The 25,186-nt window shown below is 34.1% G+C and overlaps 2 protein-coding genes across 2 annotated transcripts in view; both read right to left on the bottom strand.

The window, feature by feature from the left end:
• LOC142334939 (telomerase protein component 1-like) overlaps window positions 1-25,186 on the bottom strand; it is a 230,261-nt gene that overhangs the window by 153,044 nt on the left and 52,031 nt on the right. The gene's annotated exons all lie outside the window — the stretch shown is intronic.
• LOC142334524 (uncharacterized) overlaps window positions 1-25,186 on the bottom strand; it is a 33,220-nt gene that overhangs the window by 4,169 nt on the left and 3,865 nt on the right. The gene's annotated exons all lie outside the window — the stretch shown is intronic.

Here is a 25,186-nt window from a genome sequence, read left to right as displayed (position 1 = left end):
TAAGTTCTGCATACTCGTTCAAATGTGAAGCTAATTTTGTCCTTTTAATTAATCATTGCCAGCAGATTGCCGGAATAGCTGCAAAATAGACTTTGGTGCCGTATAATACAGACAGAAACAGAAATAAATTGAATAAGTTATGGGAACCTCTTAAAAATCTACTTACTTTTCAAATGAAAGTTTCCTATTTTTTTGGTGATAATCATTTTGCAGAGTGAAGCAAGTCACTGATGATCAAAATTCAGTTACGACAGGCGGGGTACTTAATTCAGAGGGGTCGCATTCTAGAGAATCTTTTCGGGTTCCAAATTTTGACGCTATCACAACAGAGGTTCGAACCAGTGATCTTCCGGATAAAAGTCTAAGACCTTAACAACTCAGCGAAGAAGCCCTTGGCGATTTAGACCACTCCAATTTAGACAACACAAAAACAATAACATCAAGCATTTTATATTTTTTCTAGAAAGAGAATGTTCTGGAACAAATGTAAAACGAAAAAATGAGCGTCAGTCGATAAACAAAAAAATATCGCCGGAGAGGTCCAGCACTACAATGGTCTTAAACTTTGTAAGAAAGCAATAACCAAATCCTCGCAACGTTCATTCAAAATATAAAGAAAAAGGAGTATCAACGTCATGAAAATCACTAATTTCATTAATTAGGTTAATTTAAGCCCAATTAGCAACAAATGAGACCAGTCACTAGTGATAAAAATCGATAAGACAACAATTTTTTTTAATACGGGCAAAAATTCAAATAAGTTTGACAACAAATAGTGTGTCAAAAAAAAACAAACTTCCCGTTGATTAATCAAGTAATTTAAAAAAGGCGCAATTAGAACACGTATTTATTAGATTAATAGCACTCAACAGGTACGAAATGTCAGGTAGTTATGATAGGGCAGGTAAGAAAAGTTTCTTCTTAAATTACGACTCCTAAACAATTATTGCCGAAAGAACGTACAAAAGAATAGTTGTCATTCAATAAATGACAGGCAACTGATAGAGAAACAACAAACAGAGAACAAGCCCTATAAAATCCTAACGAAGTATTTTATAATTACTAATTGGAAAAACTCTAGGAAAAACCTTCTGCTCAATCGGTGACCCGCTTAATTCCTTTCTGAGACAATTCAAAAATCAAAGAAACCACGAAAAACTGAAAAATTAATAAATGTGCATCATTCAATTCAAAAAATTAATAAATGTGTATCATTCATTTCAAAAAATTCATAAATGTGTATCATTCATTTCAAAAAATGGAGATAAAAAAAACTGGTTAAAAAACTGTCCAACATGACAAATTAGCAAATATAGCTCAAAATTCCGTCTAAAATTTGCTTCAGATGGTCCACATCTGAAATGAATGGTACCAATGCTTGTAAATGTTGTCTTGTTAGCTGAGAAAATTTAGACAAACAGCTTGAACCTATGAGTTAGAGTTAAGGCTAAACAACTATTTTGTAAAAGCCGCAATTGAACAAAATTATCTCTCGCGCAGGGCAATATTTTTCCATACAGTTTTGCGCTCTCGCAATCTCGCTTTCTCTCTTTCAACAATGAATGAACATAACAGGCGTTGAGAGGCGGACGGCGGCTACCAAAAAATTGCTACTTGCAAGACTCGAAATTAATTTTATCAACTTTGAGCCCCAGCTGTTGATTGAGTAACCAGCAGCCTCCCCGAGTCCTACAAAAACCGTATATTTATAATCCCATGTTCGGTCGGGATAGTTTCATATCAAGTCCCCACGGGTCATTTAATTATATAGTCGGCTAAAAAGTCGTTCTGGTAATTTTAAAGTAGTTTAAATTAAAGTTGGCATTGGTTAAAATGGCAGGCTGGGTGTAATGGCATTGGGTAAAAGGGAATTGGATAAATTATCCTGACACCAAGCCTAACTAATTATACTATCGAGGAAAGAAGCAGAAAATGCATGGTTGATGCAGAATTATATCCTATTTTTAACAATGTTAAGAACTTCTCATTTACGTTTATTTTGGGAGAATTATTTGAATAACATTTAAGCAAGAATTTAACCCTAAAAAACAAGTTCTCTACAGGTGAAATAATTCGGTTTCCTGTATTGCAAATTTTTCAATTTCATTTTTTACATTGCTGTATTCTTTTTCCTTATCAGTCTCAAAATTTGACAACTTTCCAGACATACTAATGATTATTTAGCTTTGAATGTTTACCAGTTTTAACTATTGCTGATATAATATTACTATTAACGACACATTTTCCCGTGAAGGTTTACAAAGTGACCGACGCTATCCATTTCTGCATCGGTCACTTTGTAAACCACAGAAAAAAATGGCATGGCGAGTATTTTGTTATTTTTACATCATAATTCACGAGATTTTTGCTTTCACTTAGCTACTACCCCCTTGCCCACGCTCACCACTTCAACTCTTCATATTATTCAAGCTGATTCTTTCATTCCGTCAGTCGAATACAAAACAATCACAAAGCGTAAGCGCAAAGTCCATTTAAATCTTTCAAAAAGAGAATTCTCAACTCTTAAGATGCAACATTTGGAAAGATTGAAAATTTTCCACAAAAGACGCAATTTTAATTTAACTCAATGGGGATAAATTTAATTTAATCTATCATCGGCAATACTCTGTAGCGTATAAATTGATTTCAATCACCGCTCAAAATTACGAACAAACTTTTTAGTGTTCACCAACAGCCGGAACAATCAGAATAACAAATAGTTGCTAAATTGATTATTAAATCGATGAGTTTTGATGCAGCTTTTAGCTGGTTAATAAACGCAAAGTGGACTTCATATGTTCAAAAAACATCAAAAGAGGAGCTCCAATTCTCGCAAATGAAGCAAGTGTTTTCTGCGTCAATAAAGAGCCTCGGGCTTGCTATTTTATTTCAAACAGATGCATTGCATTTCAACTGCAGACACAGAATGCTTTAAACTCTATATCAAATACCGGCAATTTTACCATGAAAGGAGGCAACAGAGAACTATATGATAAACACTCGGAAGTTAAAACCACTTCAAGCAACATCAAAAACCTAACTAAGCACGCAACCATAGCCAACTGAATCCCATAACACACTGATTACAAAATAAGTGCATTAAGAAGCAATAAGAATTAAATTAAATGAGCTATTCCAACCTTTCTCAAACGCAAACTTAGCTTGATTCTCTAGCGAAGAGAAAAAGGCAATTTTTGAGCCGAGATAGATTTGACATTTTGGTACTTTAAAATCACAATAAACAGTCCGCATGATGTCACGCGCGCAAATGCCTTTAAAGAGGCGAAGAAGTCATTTAGAAACATTGCCGTTAGCTTTCCTGTGTCCACAAAGGTAAAAAGAAAAAAGAGCGTCCGACGACGAAGCAAAAAAACATAGCCAAGAAAAATCAGGAACCGATTCGAAATGGTGCGCTTCCCGAAGAACCAACCAAAACATTACCATTCGGGAAAGCACCCAAATAAAAATTGAACACCACATTCATTTACACTAATTTGAACAAAAACAAAAGCATCAAGCATAAATAGAAACTCATGAGAACCAATAGTAAACTTTGAAGTTGAAAATTTTGTATTACTATCTAACCCTTCACTGGTTTGTTATAATTAGTAACAATAACTCATAAGCACGGCAATTTAAAACGGAAAATTTTAATATTGACATGATTGAGACAAGCAAAAAAATTTTTTGAAGAAAATTAAATACAGTCCTCGAGAACCAAGGTGAAAATAAACGAGAGGAAGTAAATCATTTGAAAAACACACATCACCGCGAACTATTGAGTAAACGCACTGACATTCTGTAACCGGATAAAATTGTACTATAGGAACCATACAATAGTAATATTCACAACATACCCGGCAGATTGCCGGAAAATAGCCGCCGTTGATTCCAATTAGCATGATTGGGATTGAAAGAATAGAAGATATTGAAAAAAAAAGATTTTTGTACAAAAACATTTCTTAAGTCCCATTTATTTAGATGGCATTTCGTAGTTGAACATAACGTACTTCCGTTTCTTAGAGAGAGGCTACAGGGGCTACTATCAATACCAATAAGCATTAGAGATGGTAACTAAGACTTATAGGAACGACGTTCAAATAGCGGGCATCTAAAATTGGGCTTTATGGGTTTATCCCGTTTCTACTTCTGACTTCAAATTTTTATACTGACTCTGTTCATTTTAAATTGCTTTGCTCAGCAACTGATGTTCAAATTCACTTTTAGCAGAATGAGAGAAACTAGCCTAGAGAAGTCAAAAAGATTGCATGCAAAATGCTGAAAAAGGGGCAAAATGGTAAAGCGAAAAAAAGTTCGACGAAGTAAAAAAAAAACATAGCAGGACAAGTCCTGACGTACAAATCAAAGAATTTTCATTGACTGAACAGAAAAACTAGACCTAAAATGGACTATGAGTGAATTGAGAAAACCATTTTAAAAAAATCAGATCAAAAAATAAGAAAAAAAAACAAAAAATCAATGTCAAAATGCCGCATGTGAACCAAAAACCACTAGCGAGAAACCGATTTTTTTTTCAAACACCATTTTCGCACTCTACTTTAAAATTAGAACGAAAAAAAATCACGCCGTAAAACCACTCGCTTTTTCGCTCCGCTTCCTATTTCGGCGTGACCAAAATCACTACTCCAATTTGACTTCCAAACTTTGTGAATAGATCTTAAAAATAAAAAAAGACAGCGCCCCAATACAATTCAAATTCTTTGAATTGTAAAAATAGGAGCGCTATAATAGCCGGTTGAGAAGATGAGGGCGGCTATTCAAAATAATAAAAACTAAGATGGACATAAACTGAAAATTCCAAAAAAACGGACAAAAAATTGCTTTACGTGAAAACTTTTTAATTGTAAATTTTTAATTGAACCTCAAACATTTAACGCCAAACAAATAAATTAAATGCCACAACGTTAAATTGAAATCTCAGATCTTACACGAAAAGGCTCATTGTAACCAACAAAGAGGAAAAAAATGTAAAAATACGACAAAAATCGCCCAAATAGGATTATTGTAAGTTTTAATTTGAAAAAACCCTCACCTCAAAAAGTAAGGCAAGCGAAGCATTAATTGAAAAGAGATTGTAAACACTGATTACAAGAAGGCTCGCTAAAATAGTAAACAGTTAACCCAAAGGACTTCAATGAGCTTTCCAGCTTAAAAAATTACGACTAAAAAAAGTGTGAAAAAACTATTGCAAAATATAACCGAATAATATCGAGCAAATTGCTCTCAAATTAATTGCAAGGGGGTTGAATTTGGTAGTAGACAGCTCAACCTTAGGGAGGCTAGCCTTAATAGGCAAGAGAAAAAAATGGAAAACGGAAGTGGTTAAATTTACTCCGTGGGTTCGTCCAAACCAACCAAAATTGCTCTATGCAAATTGAATTTCTGTCTCCACATGTCTGCCTGAAGCGTACACCGAGCTTTCTAGAGCTCTAAAGGAGCTGCGGAGAGAAGAGAATTAATACTCGCACCTTTTACGAGGTTATCCCGGTTTTTAGGGGGAAAAGACAAATGAATCCCACGAACAACCGATAACGCCAAAAATTCTAAGGAGCGGTAGAGCCGAAATAATTGCTACAAAAATCTTTTGAGAGCGATTAAAAGTATTTACCATAAACTTATGTTCACCTTCAGTTTGTAAAAGTAATGATGTCAAACATGATTATACTCAGCAATTACTTTAGCAGCCGTTAAACAAATTGGAACAGATGCACTCCAGCTATTGCAATCGGGGCTATAAAGTAAAAGAGATTGTTAGTACAATACTCGATTGAAATTACGCTATTAAATTTGTTATAGAATTTCTATTCTGTAACTCTTGGCACCTTCAAATTTGCGCTCGACTAACTAGTTTACCCAACGAGGTGGAAAAAATTCACCCTGATCCAACACCCATGTGCTTGTTTCTTGTCCCGGGCACAGAACAGCACTATCTTTCTCGCGCGTTGTTAGATTGTAACCCACTTTTTTGGAGGTTCGATTTCTAATTAATTTAAAATAATTTTGAGCGCATGCTTTTAGCTTTTTTGAACTCGAAATCCATTTATCACATTTAATTTCTCTTTAACTGAATGAGTAAATAGGATAGAATTGACAACTGCCTGCCCCGCGGTGGTTGCAAATTACTAACATATGTGCTCATATCGATTTTACTTGCGTATTTTAAATCGATTTAATTAGAGGCTGAACCAGCTAAAACAAATGCATTAAGGCGGCTGGCAAACTTTTCAACAATCACCCTCCGGTTTCAAAACAAATTTACAATGATTCAAAGACAACACAGACAAAAAGATCATGCAATGATTGCCACGCTTCTAGATATCAGACAAACACCCAGAGGCCTTGTCTGAAATTCATTCTCAATCTAATTAACTACTGTTTTTGGCTTTAACGCATCGGGCACCATAGCCTGCCCAATCTTGGCTCCAAAGGTGAAAAAGTAGCCAAACTACTGTAAAAAGCTTTTTCGCTCGCAAAAATTATTATTTCAAAACGAAAGGACCGATTACCAACAAGATTTGTTAATATGCGTTTGCACAATGCTCTAACTCCTATCAACAATAAACTCTGCAACAAACAAAAACCAGCAACCGTTGTGCGAATTTGGCTGAGAATTTTTATTTGCAAAAAAATTTGCTAAATTGTAGATATAAATTTCACTTCAATGGAAAACTCTGCTCAGGACAAAATCGATTCAAGGAACAGATGAAGGAGGGCTAATAGGAAACGCGAGAGAATTAAATCTGAATGTCAAAAACTCGTTTTCCATTTTAAAAAATACTGAAAAAGGTACGATAGTGTATTTGGATACATTCTATGGCCTATACGTTTGACACTACTTAGATGGACACTATTGACCTTTAATTAAAAAATTAAAGTTCCTAAGTGAGTTCAGAAGTCAATTTTTTGAGTGAGGCAATTGACCTAAAAGCCGAAATGACGTCAGGGACACAAATTTTGAAGTAAATGAAGTAAATTTTGAAGTAAATGACGTCACGGACAAGAAATTTTAGAAGTCACTGAAGTCATTGCAAAAAGTCGATTCCACGAAGTCAGGGTCAGACCAAAGAAAAAACTATTAGACGAAGAAAAAAAAACATAGCAGGACCCTGAAATACAATTGAAAAAATTTATTGAAAAATTTATTGAAAAACTTAGAATACTCTACCTGACCAGCAGATCAATTGAAAAATGCCAGCCAAAAACAAAATCATCTAGAAAAAAGGGGAAACAAACAGTAAAACAAAAGAAAAATAATCTCATTGCTAAAACTCTTGAAGCTTTTACCCCTAAAGCAAAACTTGGTCCCTTTAGATATATCTATTTCTAAAATATGTTCAAACTAGTTTTTATTTCTGAAATCGGTGCAGTATTATAATTGCAAGACCTGATAAAAATTCATTGGCCCTTGAAGATCGATTAACTCAAAAATGATCGAAATTTTTTCAAAAAAAATGAAATCAATTGCAAATTTTAGGGAAACCTTGCTGAAAATTGTGATATTCATATCTTAAAATTCATTTCTGTGTCTCTAGAGGCTATCCAGTAACCCGATTCCCAGCCTTAAAAACTCACTGGCTCAAAGATCGATAGGCAGAAATTTTTAGAAAAAACTTCAAACTTCAAAAAATAGAAACTTGTCGGACTAAATTGTTGAAAACCATTCAATTGCCCCAGCAGTTATTTAATAACATACTATCAAACGCTGAATGAGGTTACCAGGCTACTGAGGCAAGAAAAACTGAAAAGACAAATGTTTTGATAAAAATTGAAATTCTTATCAAAAAATTTCGAAAAATCGAAAGGTTTAATTGTTGAGAACAAATCCATTGAAACAAACAACCATGCAGTGACTTTTTATCAGTTCGTGAAATAGTTTTTCTGGCACTTGAGAATGGACAAATATCAAAAATTGACAAAAACTTCAGGAAACCTTAAAAAATAACAGATTTTATCAAAAAAATGCTAAAAATTCGAGACATTTAAATGATGAAAACCAATATAATAACTAGAAACTATACAGTGCCCTAATATCAAATCATAAAGGAGATTTCCTGGACCCTGTAATTGGAAAAACTCAAAAAATGACAAAAGTTTAAATCAAAAACATGAAAAATTGCACTATTTCGAGCCAAAAAACTCCTAAAAATGACCTTTTAACCATAAATTGATGCCATCCCAGCAGCTGCACCACTCTAAGCACTTGAATGATTACTGAAGCCCGCATTGAGCCTCCAAAGAAACTTAACGACTGCTGGGATTTACCTGTTTATCCGGTTTTGAAAGATCCAAGTCATTGAAAAATGTGTTAACACATCTAAAAAAACACAGCCCCTAATACAATTCAAATTCTTTGAATTGTAAAAAATTAAGAGCGCAATAATAGCCGGCTGGAATTTCTGACGCGGCTATGAACAAATTTAAGTTATTTAAGTTAATTTAAGTTAGCCAATATTTACCGGAAAAGCAAAGAAATTCTGCAGTGAAAAATAAAAAGTTTTAAATTACCTTTAATTCCAGATCACTCTGCTGGAAATCATACACTTAAGTGAACCAAGCGTTATTCCAATAAGATTAATTCTACAGATTCTAGGGCAAAGATTGTGCCCAATATTAACAAAAAGGGCTCAAAAAAACTGATCTAACATCAAATTTCTTGAACAAAAGCAAAATTGTCAAAAAATCTTCCCTAATTGTTGGTTTATAAGCCTTTGGCCATCTAAAAAACCAAAACTAAAAACGCCATAGTGAGCTACCAGACTCATTCTACCAACAAAACCAAAATTGAAAAAGACTTGTTAAAAAATTGACGAGATTTTAAATTAGCCGATGTCCTTGAAACTACAGATTTCGATAGCTCCCGGGAAGACACGGAATTTGAAGATAGAAAAACCCAAAACAATAAAAAAAAATTGAAAAAAAAATTGCAAAAATAATTATCATTTTAAGTATTTGTAGTACCAAAACATATAGCTCATAAAATTGTCATCACAAAACCCAATAGTTTTGTCTCGCAAAAGTCCTTTGATCGACTTTTAAAATCTTCAACCTGAGACTAATCAAATTCAAAAAACTCAAAAAATCCCAAAAAACATGAAAAATTGCACCATTTTGAGCTCCAAAACTACTAAAAATGACCTTTTGACCTTAAGGCCATCCCAATAGCTGCACCACTCTAAGCACTTGAAGGATTACAAAAGCCCACTTTGAGCCTCTAATGAAGCTTACCACCCGTTGGGATTTACCTATTTATCCGGTTTTGAACGATCAAAGTCATTGAAAAATGTGTGAACACATCAAAAAAACACAGCGCCCCAATACAATTCAAATTCTTTGAATTGTAAAAAATTAGGAGTACAATAATAGCCGCCTGGATTTTGATAATTTCTGATAAAGTTATTACTATTTGATGCCATCCCAGCAGCTGCACCACTCTAAGCACTTGAATGAATACTGAAGCCCGCATTGGGCCTCCAAAGAAACCTAACGACTGCTGGGCTTTACCTGTTTATCCTGTTTTGGGGCCATCCCAATAGCCGCACCACTCTAAGCACTTGAAGGACTACAAAAGCCTACTCTGGGCCTCTAATGAAACTTACCGCCCGCTGGGCTTTACCTATTTATCCGGTTTTGAACGATCATAATCATTGAGAAATGTGTGAACACATCAAAAAAACAGCGCCCCAAAACAATTCAAATTCTTTGAATTGTAAAAAAATTAGGAGTACAATAATAGCCGCCTGGATTTTGATAATTTCTGATAAAGTTATTACTAAATTTAAGTGATTATCAATCAAGTACTGATGCAAAGGTCACTATTGATGGCCATTTGCCTAAGAAGAGCCAATATTTACCGGAAAAGCAAAGAAATTCGGCAGTGAAAAAAAAAGAAAATTGTTTTACATTACCTTTAATTCCAGATCACTCTGCTGGAAATCATAAACTTAAGTGAACCAAGCGTTACTTCAATCAGATTAGTTCTACAGTTTCTAGGGAAAAGATTGTACCAAATATTAACAAAAAGGGCTCAAAAAGGCTGATTTGACATCAAATTTCATGAACAAAAGCAAAATTGTCAAAAAAACAGTAATTGATACCGCACATTTTCTATGATAAATATCGAGGGGCAAAATATACTAAGTTAAAAATTACCAGTTATGCATATAGCTCCTCCCCCATTAAGTAGAGCGGAACAAATATCACTACTAAATCAAAACGCTCTTTACCGATTTCGATGCAAAAATCCAAGCGTTCAGAAAGCTCAAATGTTTCGACCTCCTTAATTAAGACTGCATTTATTGAGTAACTGCATGCGAACTCCTTAGATACAAAAGTTGAAAAAAAACAACGACCCATACTCCTTCTATAGCTCTTTATTCGACAAGAAATTCTTTACAAAGAGTTTCACTCCAATCAAAAGAAAATGCTTTTTCCCTATCAGGTCGCAATATGCAAATTAAGTAAGGCAATCTACTCAAATCAATCTACATTCAGCACCACTTTATTGGAATAATTATTCTTCCTCTCCCTTGGGACGGAGCCTCACGTTCAAACAATGGAGGTAGCAAAATCATTCCCAAATTAGAGGAGTCAAGCCTGCCTCAACAACGCGCCTAATCAAAATCTCATCCCGAGCCAAGGCCTCAATTTAGGCTTGACTGAAAACACTTTGTTGGCTTTAAAAAAATTAAAAATACTGAAAGCCAGAAAGAAAAACTTCTAATAATCCTTATTTCACTTTAAGCAGAGAACCTCAATATAATCGCCTAAAATGTCATTATCTTCGCTTTGAAGTCAGCACCACTAGATGAAATAACATAACGACTAACATCGGGAGAATTGATCTCAAACGACCGGCGAGCGGTTGGCTTCGTCAGTAGCTAGCGACGGTTTAGTGAGGCTAGATTTAACCTAATTGAAAGGGCGTGAGGTGAGGGTAATAGATGATGACATTACGCCACATAACAGCAGCTGAAGTGCGGCATCAACAAAATAGTTAAGGAAACAGAGAGCGAGAGAGAGAGAGAGAGAGAGAGAGAGAGAGAGAGAGAGAGTGCGAGAGATAAAACGTGAACGAGAAAGGAAAGAAACCACAACCGACAGAGAGAGCGGGAGAGATAGATAGATAGATAGATAGATAGATAGATAGATAGAGAGAGAGAGAGAGAGAGAGAGAGAGAGAGAGAGAGAGCTAAGAATAATTTTCATGATGCGATTCGGCTCTGCAACTTATAGTTTTCTAGCCTTGTTAGTAATCAAATCATATAGAAAACTGAGTGCAAAATTCAAAAAAGTTTCCAGATTTCGCAGTGGAAAAAAGTTTATAATCATTTTGATCTCTGGAGTTGTTCTGTCATATAAATCAACTGCAAGACTAAAAAAATTTCGTTGGCCACTAAGGATCGTTAAACGCAGAAAAGGACAAAAATTTTCAAAAATTTTCAAACTTAATTGCAAATTTTAACAAAGTCTTGCCAAAATTAGTGATATTAATATCTTCAGAAAAATTTTATTGTCTCAGGAGAATATCCAGTATCCCTATTTCAAGCCTTAAAGAGTTTCATTAACCCAAAGATCCATAAACTTGAAATATGATAATTTTTAAAAAAATTGAAATTTGAATTTTATCAAAAAATTGCTACAACTCGAGTGATTAAAATTTTGATAATCATTCCATTAACTCCAAAAACTATGCAGCAGCTTATTATCCAACCTCGGAGTAGGTCCTTGGCCCCCTGATGCACAAAAAAATTAAAATATTGAAAAAACTTGCAAATATTGAAAAATTGCTTAAAGTCGTGATATTTAATTCTTGAAAAAATTCAATACATTTAGAAACTATGCAGTACATATTTTAAAACCTTAGAGGAGGTTCCTTGGCTCTTGAGGCTGGAGAAACGCAAAAAAAAACGACAAACAATTTCAAAAAACTTAAAATTGCAATTTTTTTTTAAAAAAATTGCCTAAATTGGTAATATTAATATCTCGAAGAACGTCCCATTAAAACAAGAAAGTATCCAATAATCTATTATCAAATCATAGCGGATGTTCCTTGACTCTTGAGACCTGAGAAACCTAAAAAATGACAAAAACTTTAAAAAATGCAAAAAATTTTTTTTAAAAAAAATGTTAAATTTCGTGATAAAAACTGAAAACTAATCCATGGCTAAAAAATTTTTCAGTGCTTTATTATCGAAACCTAACGGAGGTTTTCTGACCCCAGAGGCTGAAAGAACAGGAATATTGACAAAAAATGTCACAAAAAGGAAAAAAAATGCAAGTTTTGTCAAAAAATGTTGAAATCTTGAAAAACATTCTATTACATCTAGAAACTATGCAGTAACATATACAGTATCAAACCCTAGAGGAGATTACTTGGCCCTTGAGGCTGGCTAAAGATGAAAAAGGAAAAAAGCTTGAAGTAAAACCAGTTTTTTCAAACTATTGTTAAAATTTGTGATATTATGAAGTTAAAAACTATTTCAGGGTAAATAAAAAGTTTTCAGTTACCTATTATCAAACCCCAGAGGAGGATCCTTTTTTCCTGAGGCTGGACCAACCTCAAAACGACAAAAATTTCAAAAAAACTCCAAAAAATTTCCAAAAAATCGCAAGATTTATCAACAAATTGCTGATATTTGTGATATGAAAAAGTTGTAAACTATTCCATAGCCAAAAAAAAGTTCTTCAGTAAATTATTATCAAACCCATAAGGACGCCAAATGACCCCTGAGGCTGAAAAAAACATGAAAAATGAAAAAATAATAATAAAAAAGTACGTTTTGCAAAAAAACTGCTAAAATTCGTAATGTTAAAATGTTGAAAAACATTCCATTACCACTAGAAACTTTGCAGGATTCTATAGTCAAACGCTAGAGGAGATTCATTGACACCTAGGTCTGAAAAAACTTAAAGAATGCCAAAAATTTTCAAAAAGCTTTGAAAAACTTTGAAAATTAGTCTACATTTGAGTGTTTTTGTATGGATTACCAAAACATATAGCTCTTAAAATGGTCAAAAAGAGTACTTATGTCTTGCAAAAAAAACTTTATCAACTTTAACCAGCCTCAATTTTAAGCAGCTCAGACAAAAAATAGAAAAATGACGAAAAACACGAGAGGAGGCTCCAAATCGCCACGTTGGTGGAAGGTGACCGAGGGGGTCAGATTAAGAATCGCCCTTCACACCTTGAAATTGTCTCCTCGAAACAGTTTTGGGGAATCGCATACTTAGAGACTAGAAAAACGTAAGTCTCTAAGTGAGCTGATGGGTCAATTAATGCTCTCCGAGCGCTACCTGTTTATCCCGTTTTTGAGGACGAAAGTGAAATGGGTCAGACGAAAAATCGCATAAAAAGACAATAGGCCTAATATAATTGACACCTACTTCGTTTGAGAGCAATTAAAAAAAACTGACGTGTTGCTCTCAAGCAAAAAAATGGGTGGCTTTTGGTTCTCCAACCTACGCTGAGGGATGGCGGTGAGATATAAGCAGGATTTTCTCGAGTGCCTTATAATTTATTGTAATTTTAACTAATTAATGAGACTATCGGACGCACTATATCGATTTATATCAGTAAATTTCTAACAAAACGGCTTGCTATTACCATTCCGGCTGCTTTAAATTTTATTGAGTGCGCTTTATTCATCATAATTAGTCAATGTGTGAAAGTCAATGTATGAAAGTCAATGTATGAAAAAACTCGGTTGAACGAAATAGAGCGTACGAGAAGGTCCGGAATAACTGATAACCTTGTTTGAAAGCTAGCTCAAAAGCTTGACTTGCTGACACAAGTTTAACTATTCCACTATTTCAAGCCTTAAAGAGTTTCATTAACCCAAAGATCCATAAACTTGAAACATAATAATTAAAAAAATTGAAATTTGAATTTTATCAAAAAATTGCTACAACTCGAGTGATTAAAATATTGATAATCATTCCAATAACTCCAAAACTATGCAGCAGCTTATTATCCAACCTCGGAGTAGGTCCTTGGCCCCCTGATGCACAAAAATTAAAATATTGAAAAAACTTGCAAATATTGAAAAATTGCTTAAAGTCGTGATATTTAATTCTTGAAAAAATTTCAATACATTTAGAAACTATGCAGTACATATTTTCAAACCTTAGAGGAGGTTCCTTGGCTCTTGAGGCTGGAGAAACGCAAAAAAAACGACAAACAATTTCAAAAAACTTAAAATTGCAATTTTTTTAAAAAAAAATTGCCTAAATTGGTAATATTAATATCTCGAAGAACGTCCCATTAAAACAAGAAAGTATCCAATAATCTATTATCAAATCATAAAATCATGAAATCTTGAAAAACATTCTATTACATCTAGAAACTATACAGTAACATATACAGTATCAAACCCTAGAGGAGATTACTTGGCCCTTGAGGCTGGCTAAACATGAAAAAGGAAAAAAGCTTGAAGTAAATACCGGTTTTTCAAACTATTGTTAAAATTTGTGATATTATGAAGTTAAAAACTATTTCAGGGTAAATAAAAAGTTTTCAGTTACCTATTACCAAACCCCAGAGGAGGATCCTTGTTTCCTGAGGCTGGAGCAACCTCAAAACGACAAAAAATTTCAAAAAAAAACTCCAAAAATTTTCCAAAAAATCGCAAGATTTATCAACAAATTGCTGATATTTGTGATATGAAAAAGTTGTAAACTATTCCATAGCCAAAAAAGTTTTTCAGTAAATTATTATCAAACCCTTGAGGACGCCTAATGACCCCTGAGGCTGAAAAAAACATGAAAAAAGAAAAAATAATAATAAAAAAGTACGTTTTGCCAAAAAAACTGCTAAAATTCGTAATGTTAAAATGTTGAAAAACATTCCATTACCACTAGAAACTTTGCAGGATTCTATAGTCAAACGCTAGAGGAGATTCATTGACACCTAGGTCTGAAAAAACTTAAAGAATGCCAAAAATTTTCAAAAAGCTTTAAAAAATTTTGAAAATTAGTCTACATTTGCGTGTTTTTGTATGGATTACCAAAACATATAGCTCTTAAAATGGTCAAAAAGAGTACTTATGTCTTGCAAAAAAAACTTTATCAACTTGTCTGAGCTGCTTAAAATTGAGGCTGGTTAAAGTTGATAAAGTTTTTTTTGCAAGACATAAGTACTCTTTTTGACCATTTTAAGAGCTATATGTTTTGGTAATCCATACAAAAACACGCAAATGTAGACTAATTTTCAAAATTTCAACTTCATAATAATTACTTTTATTAATTTTAAGCAGCTCAGACAAAAAATAGAAAAATGACGAAAAACACGAGAGGAGGCTCCAAATCGCCACGTTGGTGGAAGGTGACCGAGGGGGTCAGATTAAGAATCGCCCTTCACACCTTGAAATTGTCTCCTCGAAACAGTTTTGGGGAATCGCATACTTAGAGACTAGAAAAACGTAAGTCTCTAAGTGAGCTGATGGGTCAATTAATGCTCTCCGAGCGCTACCTGTTTATCCCGTTTTTGAGGACGAAAGTGAAATGGGTCAGACGAAAAATCGCATAAAAAGACAATAGGCCTAATATAATTGACACCTACTTCGTTTGAGAGCAATTAAAAAAACTGACGTGTTGCTCTCAAGCAAAAAAAATGGGTGGCTTTTGGTTTTCCAACCTACGCTGAGGGATGGCGGTGAGATATAAGCAGGATTTTCTCGAGTGCCTTATAATTTATTGTAATTTTAACTAATTAATGAGACTATCGGACGCACTATATCGATTTATATCAGTAAATTTCTAACAAAACGGCTTGCTATTACCATTCCGGCTGCTTTAAATTTTATTGAGTGCGCTTTATTCATGATAATTAGTCAATGTGTGAAAGTCAATGTATGAAAAAACTCGGTTGAACGAAATAGAGCGTACGAGAAGGTCCGGAATAACTGATAACCTTGTTTGAAAGCTAGCTCAAAAGCTTGACTTGCTGACACAAGTTTAACTATTCCACGACCAGTCAAGAACTCAGGGGCATGACTGTCAGCATTTCAACTCGCCACATTTAGCAGAAGTCGGACATAATACCAGCCTGACTGCAATAACTTGATCAAATGAACGCAATTTTCCCATAACAAAATGACATTCGTTCCAGAGATGAAGTCAGCCAAACCAGCTGCAGTTATCTAGCTTGAAATCAAGGTGGTCTTCTGCCACAAAAGTGAAACAACAATAAACTTTCACAAGAAAACGCAAAGGAGCTTCAAACCAATGGTGAAATGAAACAATCGAAAATTCGACAAATTTACAGTAGCATCAATTTTTCGCTTCTCTAACAGAAAATCCAGCTTACTGGATCCAAACTCTTCAGGCGGATTGTTTGCCGATTAAAGCGCATCGTTTATTTGACAATCAGTAGTAAAGTGCCGCCAATTGAAATTAGCTATTTAAAACTATGAATGAAAGAGCGATTCCCTAAAAGTCAAATCGCTCAATCAAAAATTTAGACAAGACACTACAATAATTTCTCCAAATCGTGAGGAATTGTGATTAATCGTTACAATTCACTGAATTTCAGTTCTCGAGTTGTTACTAATTGCTATTATAATTAAAGCGTCTGTCTCACAGCTGAAAATAAATAAGAATGAAACTGACTGATCAGCTCATCAGAGTAAATTCCGCTGACACTTGCCTGGCAAATCTATCGCAGAAGCAACAACGAGATCTATTTAGATAAGGCAGAAAATAAGTCACACGCTTAAACTTAATAACCCCAAACGAAACCAAAATAATCGCCAAAACTCGACTAACAGGCCGCAAATATTACCTACAGACAACTTTTAGAGCTATTAAGCATGTACATTGAACTTTCCAAAAAATGCGCCTTAACCCAATTTATTTACGCGGGTCATTAAAGGTCCTGAGCTTCAAAAATCAAGAAACAGATCTATAATCTCCAATCATAAACAAAGCGAATATCGAAACCCAAGGCCTAATAAAAGTTTTAAAGTTATGACGTTCTCCACGTTGAGCTTTCTCCAAAATATATCCGGAAATAACGAACCAAGAAATAACTAAATAAATAGCAAGACTCTTGGTAATAAAATAGTGCAGGAAAATTTATCTCAACAAAAACTTCAACTTGTAAATCAACAATTTGACTACAGCAGGGAGTGAGAGGAACGAACCGCAATCACAATTTTAAGACCCAATTATTGACTCAATACATCAGTGCAGGCACTTCCAAAACCTCAATTCCCTTAAATTTATGCAATAGTTATAATCAATCAAAGTAAGTTTCTTCCAGAAGCAAAGTGATTAGGAAACTTGTTTATATGAATGAATGACATAAAATGCTCTGATTCTTTTCATGTGCTAGTTTTTGCCGAAGAGCACAGAAGACAAAAGAGACAATTATAAAAATTGATATTTCTATTTGGGGTTTGGGCATTAATATCAGTGAAAAGTGCCATGTCTAGGAATCAAGTGTCACTTCGTAGTGCCAACACCAACAGAAAAGCTCCATATTAAGAACAGATAAAAAAAATACAGCGAGAAGCACAAAATCACAAGAAAAACCAAAAATTACTAAAAATTTTGCTCGAATATTGTTATAGCAAAATCGCCGCCGTTGATTCCCAAAACCAATAGCCGTCGTTGATTCCCCTAACCAAGATTGGGATTGGAAGAAGAGAAAAACCAATAAAAAAAATGATCTTCGTACACAAACAACAAAAAAGTGTGAATTTTTTTGACGTCACTTTGGAACAGAACATACTCCTGTTTCGCAGTGAGACCATACAGTGAGTAGTATCAATACCAATAACCATAAGAGATGGTAACTAAAAACAAAGTTTCAGTAACGGGCATCTAAAATTAGGCTTTATGGGTTAATCCCCGTTTTACTTCTGATTTCGTTTTTTGATACTAACTCTGTTCATTTTGAAATGCTTTGCTGACCAACTGTTGTCTAAAAACACTTCTAGCAGAGAAGAGTGAAACTAGCTTAGGAGAGTAGAGTGAGAAGTCAAAAAGATTCACGCAAAATGTTGAACAAGCTGTGAACTAAGGTAAAGCGAAAAACTTCTTATTCGACGAAATAAAAAACATAGCAGGACAAGTCCTGACGTACAATTCAAAGAATTGTCATTGACCGAAGAAAAACTAGACCTAGAACGCACTTTGAGTGAATTGGGAAAATCATTTCCAAAAAAAATTAGATCAAAAAATAAATAAAAAACAGAAAATCAATGTCAAAATGCCGCATTTGAACAAAAAACCACAGGCCAGAAATAGAAATTTGGTTCAAACAAAAAAAAATAGGTCTAGAATTAACTATGAATGGGTTGGGAATACCAATTAGAAAACAAATCTGATCCAAAAAATAGAAAAATAGTAAAAGTCAAAGTGAAATTGCCGCATGAGAACAAAAAATCACAGGCGAGAAAGCAAATTTCTGTTCAAACACCGTTTTCTCACTCTACTTTAAATTTAGAGCGAAAAAATTTCACGCTGCAAAACCACTCGCTTTTTCGCTCCGCTTCCTGTTTCGGCGTGACCAAAATCATTACTCCAATTTGACTTCAAAAATAAAGCAAATGTGTGAACAGATCTTAAGACAGCGCCCCAATACAAGTCAAATTCTTTGAATTGTGAAAATAGGAGCGCTAAAATAGCCGGCTGCGAAGCTGAGGCGGCTATTAATGAGATGGTCGAAGATGCTCACACACGCACTATTACGAGTTTAGACTATTGATAGATACGCCTTTGACTAAATCTCGGAATTGAAACTCAACGACTGCTTTGAAAAAGCCCCAAATAAAAAAAATTGAGAGCTTAGCAAACTTTTTTCACACCTTCTAGTCTCTGTCTCTTTCAAAAAGCGACATGAAGACAAAACCACTCCAACTTGTCTCTGCTCTTTAAATTTCTTCAACAATTTGACCTAAACACTTCGTTTTGACGTATTTTACTTCCTGTTTGAAAGACTATCTAAAAATATTACCACTCAAAAGACTGCCATAAAATTTCAAGAAAACTACCAATCACAATTCTAAAAAATGTTAAGGCTCTATGAATGGATTAAACCGAAGCAACGTATACAAGTAAACGAAAATTTTCGTGAGCAAAGAAATGCAAAAGCCGGCGAATGCAAAGTAAGCCGATAGGCAAGCAAGCCGACAGAAAAACAAGCCGAAAGTTATGTAATAGTTATGTAATCTATCAGAAATAATACATTGTCAGCCGTTCCAATCAATACTGCGCGTAGTATTATAGTGCATAATGTATTCCAATGCACCAAAGAAACAAAAATGCGTCAATTTTTAGACATCTGGTGGGTACGGGCCTCAGCAGACCGCTGTCCATGGCCATGCCTCTCATCCGCTGTGGGATGTAATCCGGAAATAGCGGGCCGGTTATCGCGGCGAAGTCGCGACGCGCGCGAAGCGCTCCCACCGGCCCGCCAGGGGCAACTTAAAATACGGGTATCCGAAAATTTTTCGGCTTACTTGACCTCATTTTCAAAATTCGGCTTGCTTGCCTATCGGCTTGCTTGACCGCCACCGCAAAACAACAAAAAATAAATAATCGTTAACATCAAGTTTCCACAATTTTACCCAAACATTTCCCAGACTAGTTTTACCAAAACTGCACCAAGCATCGACATCCTTGTATTGAACCGTTTATAATGTGTTTTCTTCGCAAAAAAGCCCACTAGAAGCCAATAATTGATAAACTTTGTCTCAGCATATATATGTAACGGCAGAGTAATTAATTACGGCACATCATTCATAACTAAATAGGAACCTGTGTCAAAAACTACTCTGAAACATGATTTTATCTCAAGCAAGGTTTTAGCTTATAACAAGACCTCAGGACTCGAATTAGTTAATGCAGAATGTGACACAAGATGCTAATACAAATACACGTTAATAAATCGAAAATCCGCCTACCTCAAAAATATGCTGCAGAATTAGTTGAAAATTGCGTTCGAAAATTTAAGAATCATTACGTTCGAACAAAAATGCCCGGAGCAAGAATCGGAAGCATTTACTACTCGGCTATCAGGCCTTGTCACCGCATATCTTACGATCAATTTTGTTTTAGCAACAGAAATAATTTCTGAATGCGAGCAACAACCAACAAAAGTAGAACCAAAAAGAGCTTCAGAAGATGAAATAAAACAAACATAGCAGGACAAGTCTTGAAATACAATCCACAGAACCGAATGAAAAATATGGAGCTACTGTATCTGACCAGCAGATCATTTGAACAAGGCTAGCAGAAAAGACATTCTCAAAAGTTAGTTATAAAGAAACTAAAAGAACAATCAAACTAAAAAAAACTTTGCTGAAACCCTTACCCTGAAGGCCAAATTTGATCCATTTCAATACGCCAATTTCAATTCTTTAACTATACCAATCTGAATAACCCACACAAGAGCTTTAAAAGGGATTTATTGAAGATAGAAGACCTCGAGACATATCACACTTTTAAAAAATTTAAAATGTTCAAAACCATTTTCTGTCTCTCGAACCTGTTCAGAAATTCATCTTCAAGACTTAAAAACCTTGTCTATTAAAGATCGATAAAATCAGAGAATGAAATCAGTTTTCAAAAAATTTTTAAAACAATTGCAAACTCAATTGAAATGTTGATAACGTTCGTGATATCGATGTCTTCAGAACCATTTCATTGCCTCCAGAAACTAATCATTAATACACATTCAAGCCTAAACAGTTCCACTGGCCCATAAAGATCGATAAACTAGGAACATGATAATAATCAGAAAATTAGAAAAACCTTCAAATTTTATCAAAAAATTCGTTATAAGGAAATGCTGAAAACTAATCCATTGCCTGTAACAACTATGCAGTAACCTATTATCAAACCATAGAGGAGGTTTCCTGGCCCCTAGGGCTCGAAAAACTAAACAAATGACAAACGTTAAAAATTGAGAAAATAGCAAGAATTATTATCATTTTGCATGTTTGTTTGCAGGAAAAATATTGCTCACTAAATGGTCATAAACCGTAGTTATGTCTTGCAAAAAATTTTTTATGATGTTTGACAAACGTCAATTGAAAACATCAAACAAACCGAAAAGAAAGAAAAGCCGTGAAAAATTGCGCACTTTTGGGCTAAAAATTCGTTTAATCTTGAATAAAGGCCTTCCCAGCAGCGGTACCACTCTAAGCACTTGAATGACAAACAAAGCCAGATATAAAACTCTGCGAAAAACTAAGGCCCACTGGGCCTCACATGTTTATCCTAAAATTTTGAAAACATCCTACAAAAAACATAGCATTACAAGTCCTGAAATTCAATCCAAAAAATTGAATGCAGAATAAAAACTCCACTAGCTGACCAGCAGACCAAATGACACTTACAAATCAATAAGACAAACATAGTTTCATATGTTTAGAGAAAAAGAATAAAAGTATTCAAAAGGTAAACACCTTCAGGATAATCGATTTGAATTCCCTGCTTTTCAATTAGCAAAAAAAGCTGGATATATAGGCATGCATCTTTAGTAAGGAATTTAGTAAAAAACCACTTAGAAGTCACTTCATCGTCCTGATGTCAATGTCGCCAAAACCAAAGTTGAAATTCTAATATTTTGCGCGTGAGGGCAGAACAATTCTCAAAACTGTTTAAGTAACGAGTTCAGGAAAATTGAAATTGACAAAAGCCAAACAATTTGAAAATATGTCATCTCTGCATCTCATTCAAAAATCATATCATCTTTGCTAAAAAATAAACAGAATAACAAAATACAGGGCAGCAGAAACCCGTTTAAACACCTCAGAAAAAACAGAGGTATAAACAACAAAATTCATTTAATTTAGCGAAAATTAAAGATTCCTTTAAATTACTGGCCCCTGAATGTCGCAGCACTCAAATGGTTTTAAATAACTCACTAAATTGTCAAAATTTAGTTCAAATTTGCTATAATTGCTCATTTTAATATCTTTAAAACTAGTTCGTTGTCACTTAAAGCAGTCCAGTAACTACTATTTATAAGCTCCCGCAAACAATTCGCTGGCTCATAGAGATGGAAAAAACTCAATGACAAAAATTTCATAATTTTCACCAAAAAAAACAGTTATAACATCCATTCTAGCTTTGAAAAGACTACTATTGAAGGGGCGTGAGTTGAGCGCAGTATTGTTGGTCAGTAATAACAGTTAAACTCGGACAAAAAATGATCAAAAATTTTAAAAACAATTGCAAATTTTAACAAAATCTTGCTGAAATTCAAAATATTAAAAATTCCGAACCATTTCATTTTCTCAAGACACAATCCAGTATCTCTTTTTCGAGACCAAAATAGTTTTACTAGTTCATAAAACTTTAATTTCATCAAAAACTGCTAAAACTCGAGTCATTAAAATATTGATAACCATTCCATCAACTCTAGAAACTATACAGCAGATTATTATAAAACCTCGGAGGAGGTCCCTGGGCATCTGGTGCCGAAAAAAAATATTGGAAAAAAATTGCAAATATTTTTTTAAAAAACTGCTTAAATTCGTGTTAATAAAATCTTTAAACACATTCCTTTATATCTCAAAATTAGGCAGTAATATACTAGCAAAGCCTAGAGGAGGTTGCCTCTTGAGGTTGGAGAGACCCAAAAAAAATGACAAAAGGACAAATTAGCTAAAAGATGACAAAATTTGTCAAAAAATCTTGAAAGCTTTTGTTAAAAACTTCAGTTTTGTGTTAAAATCTTGAAAAAAATTTTGTTACATTTAGAAACTATGCAGTATCAACCCTAGAGAAGGTTCCTTGGCTCTTGAGGCTAAAAAAACTGACAAATGAAAAAGATGACAAAAATTTTCAAATCAACAATTGGAAGTTATAATACAAAATTTCTAAAATTTGTGATATTAAAAGTTGAAAACTATTCTATGGCCAGAAATTATTTTCTTCAATACAAAAAGAAATTTATTATCAAAACAAAAAGGAGGTTTTCTGGTCCCTGTGGCTGGAAAACTTGAATAATAATAATAAATGTCAAAAAAACGAAACTGCAAAATGTGTCAAAAATTGATAAAACTCGTAACGTAGAAATGTTGAAAACTATTCCATTACCACTAGAAACTATGCAGTAAACAAGGAGGAGATTCCTTGAAAACTTGGGCTGACAATTCACAAAAATTTTCAAAACAAAATTGAAAATTAGTAGAAATTTGCGTGTTTTAGTTTAAAGTACCAAAACATATAGCTCTTATAATGGTCATAAAAAGTACTCAGGTCTTGCAAAAGACCTTCATCAACTTTAACCAGCCTCAATTTTAGACTGGTCGAAGAAAAAATTCGAAAAAAACGAAACATTGCGAAATTTAAACGAAAAGCTTCCGGAATTCGTAGTGAGATTGTTGAAAACTAAATTTTGTTTCTGGAGTTATGCCGATTAACCCATCTGCCAGACTTGAGAAGCTTCTGCCCGACTCAAGAGCCCATCTGCCAGACGAGAATTTGAAAAATTAAATTTTATCAAACTCAATTAAATTTTATCAAACTCAATCAACAAATTAAATTGCAAACTCGAGTCATTAAAATATTGATAACCATTCAATTAACTCTCGAAACTATGCAACAGCTTATCACCAAGCCTTGGAGGAGGTCCCTAGGACCCTGGTGCAGGAAAAAAATGATCGAAAATTCGAAACGATTAAAAAAATTATTAGAAAAAATTGCAAAAATTTTAAAAAGTTGCTGATATTAAAATCTTGAAAAACCATTACATCTAGAGGCTATACAGTAACACATAATCAAACCCTAGAGGAGGTTATGTGGGCCTTGAGGCTTGAGAAACCTAAAAAATGACAAAACAAAACAAAAAAACTTAAAAAAATTGAAAGTTGCATAAAAAAACGGCTAAAACTTGTGACAAAAAAAGTTGAAAAATAATCCATGGCAAAACATTTTCTAGTTACTTAATATCAAACCCCAACGGGGACAAAAAATGCAAGTTTTGTAAAAAAAAAAATGCTAAAATTCGTGAAGTTGAAATCTTGAAAACCATTCTATTAAAATTAGAAACTATACAGAAAACTGTTGTCAAACCCTAGAGGAGGTTCCTCGGGTCTTGAGGCTAGAGAAACCTGGAAACCGACAAAAATTTTCGAAAATCTTGAAAATCAGTTTTATCAAAAAAAATTGCTAAAATTTATCAGATTAAAAAATTGATATGGAAAGACGCTGCGTTTGGAAACACGTGAATACCGAAAAATAAATGTCGTCAAAATTGAAAAAAATTCCACTTTTTTGTCAAAAAATTGCAAAAAGTCGTGATGTTTAAATGTTGAAACCATTCCACTACCACTAGAAACCATGCAGTAACCTATTTATTATAAAATCCTAGAGGAAGTTCCTTGACACCTAGGCCTGAAAGAACTCAATGCTGAAAAAATCTTCCAGCCTGGTTAAATACTGATATGCGTACTTTATCAAACTTTATCAAAAAACAAACTTTATCAAACAAACTTTATCAAAAAACAAACTTTATCAAACAAACTTTATCAAAAAACAAACTTTATCAAAAAATTGCTAAAATTTGTCATATTAAAAAATTGAAAGCTATTCCATGGCAAATAAAAATTTTTTAGTAAGTTATTATCAAACCCTTAAGGACGTTTTCTTGACCTCGCGGTTGGAAAAACGTGAATAAGGAAAAATAAATGTCGAAAAATTTAAAATTCTTGATGTTAAAATGTTGAAACCATTCCACTACCACTAGAAACTATGCAGTAACCTAAAAAAACACTAGTGGAGGTTGTTTGTCAGTAGCCATGGGGGGGGGGGGCGTGCACCGGGGGTTGGGAGGGAGGAAACAGAGCTGAAAGGCTTTAATTTAAGAGAACTTTATGCCTGCCGGGCGCTACCTGTTTATCCCGTTTTGAGGACGAACAGTCACAAGCGTCAGACAAAAAATCGGTCAAGCACAAAATCGCATAAAAAATACCGGCAGGACTAAAATAATTGCTATTAACTTCGTTTAAGAGCAATTGAAAACAAAAAATTGCAACATTTTGGGCTAAAAACCTAAAATGACCTTTTAACCTTAAACTACGGCCTTCTCAATAGCTTCAAACCACTAAGCACTTGAAGGACTTTTAAACGCGGCTAAGGGCCTCTAATGAATTTTAATGCCCTCTGGGCGCTACCTGTTTATCCCATATTTAAAGACGAAAATTCAAATGGG

This window comes from Convolutriloba macropyga, chromosome 2, assembly GCF_964194025.1.
Source record: "Convolutriloba macropyga chromosome 2, txConMacr16.3, whole genome shotgun sequence".
Classification (NCBI taxonomy): domain Eukaryota; kingdom Metazoa; phylum Xenacoelomorpha; order Acoela; family Convolutidae; genus Convolutriloba; species Convolutriloba macropyga.
Note: the sequence above shows the minus strand (reverse complement) of the source record. Positions and strands in the feature narration are given on the sequence as shown.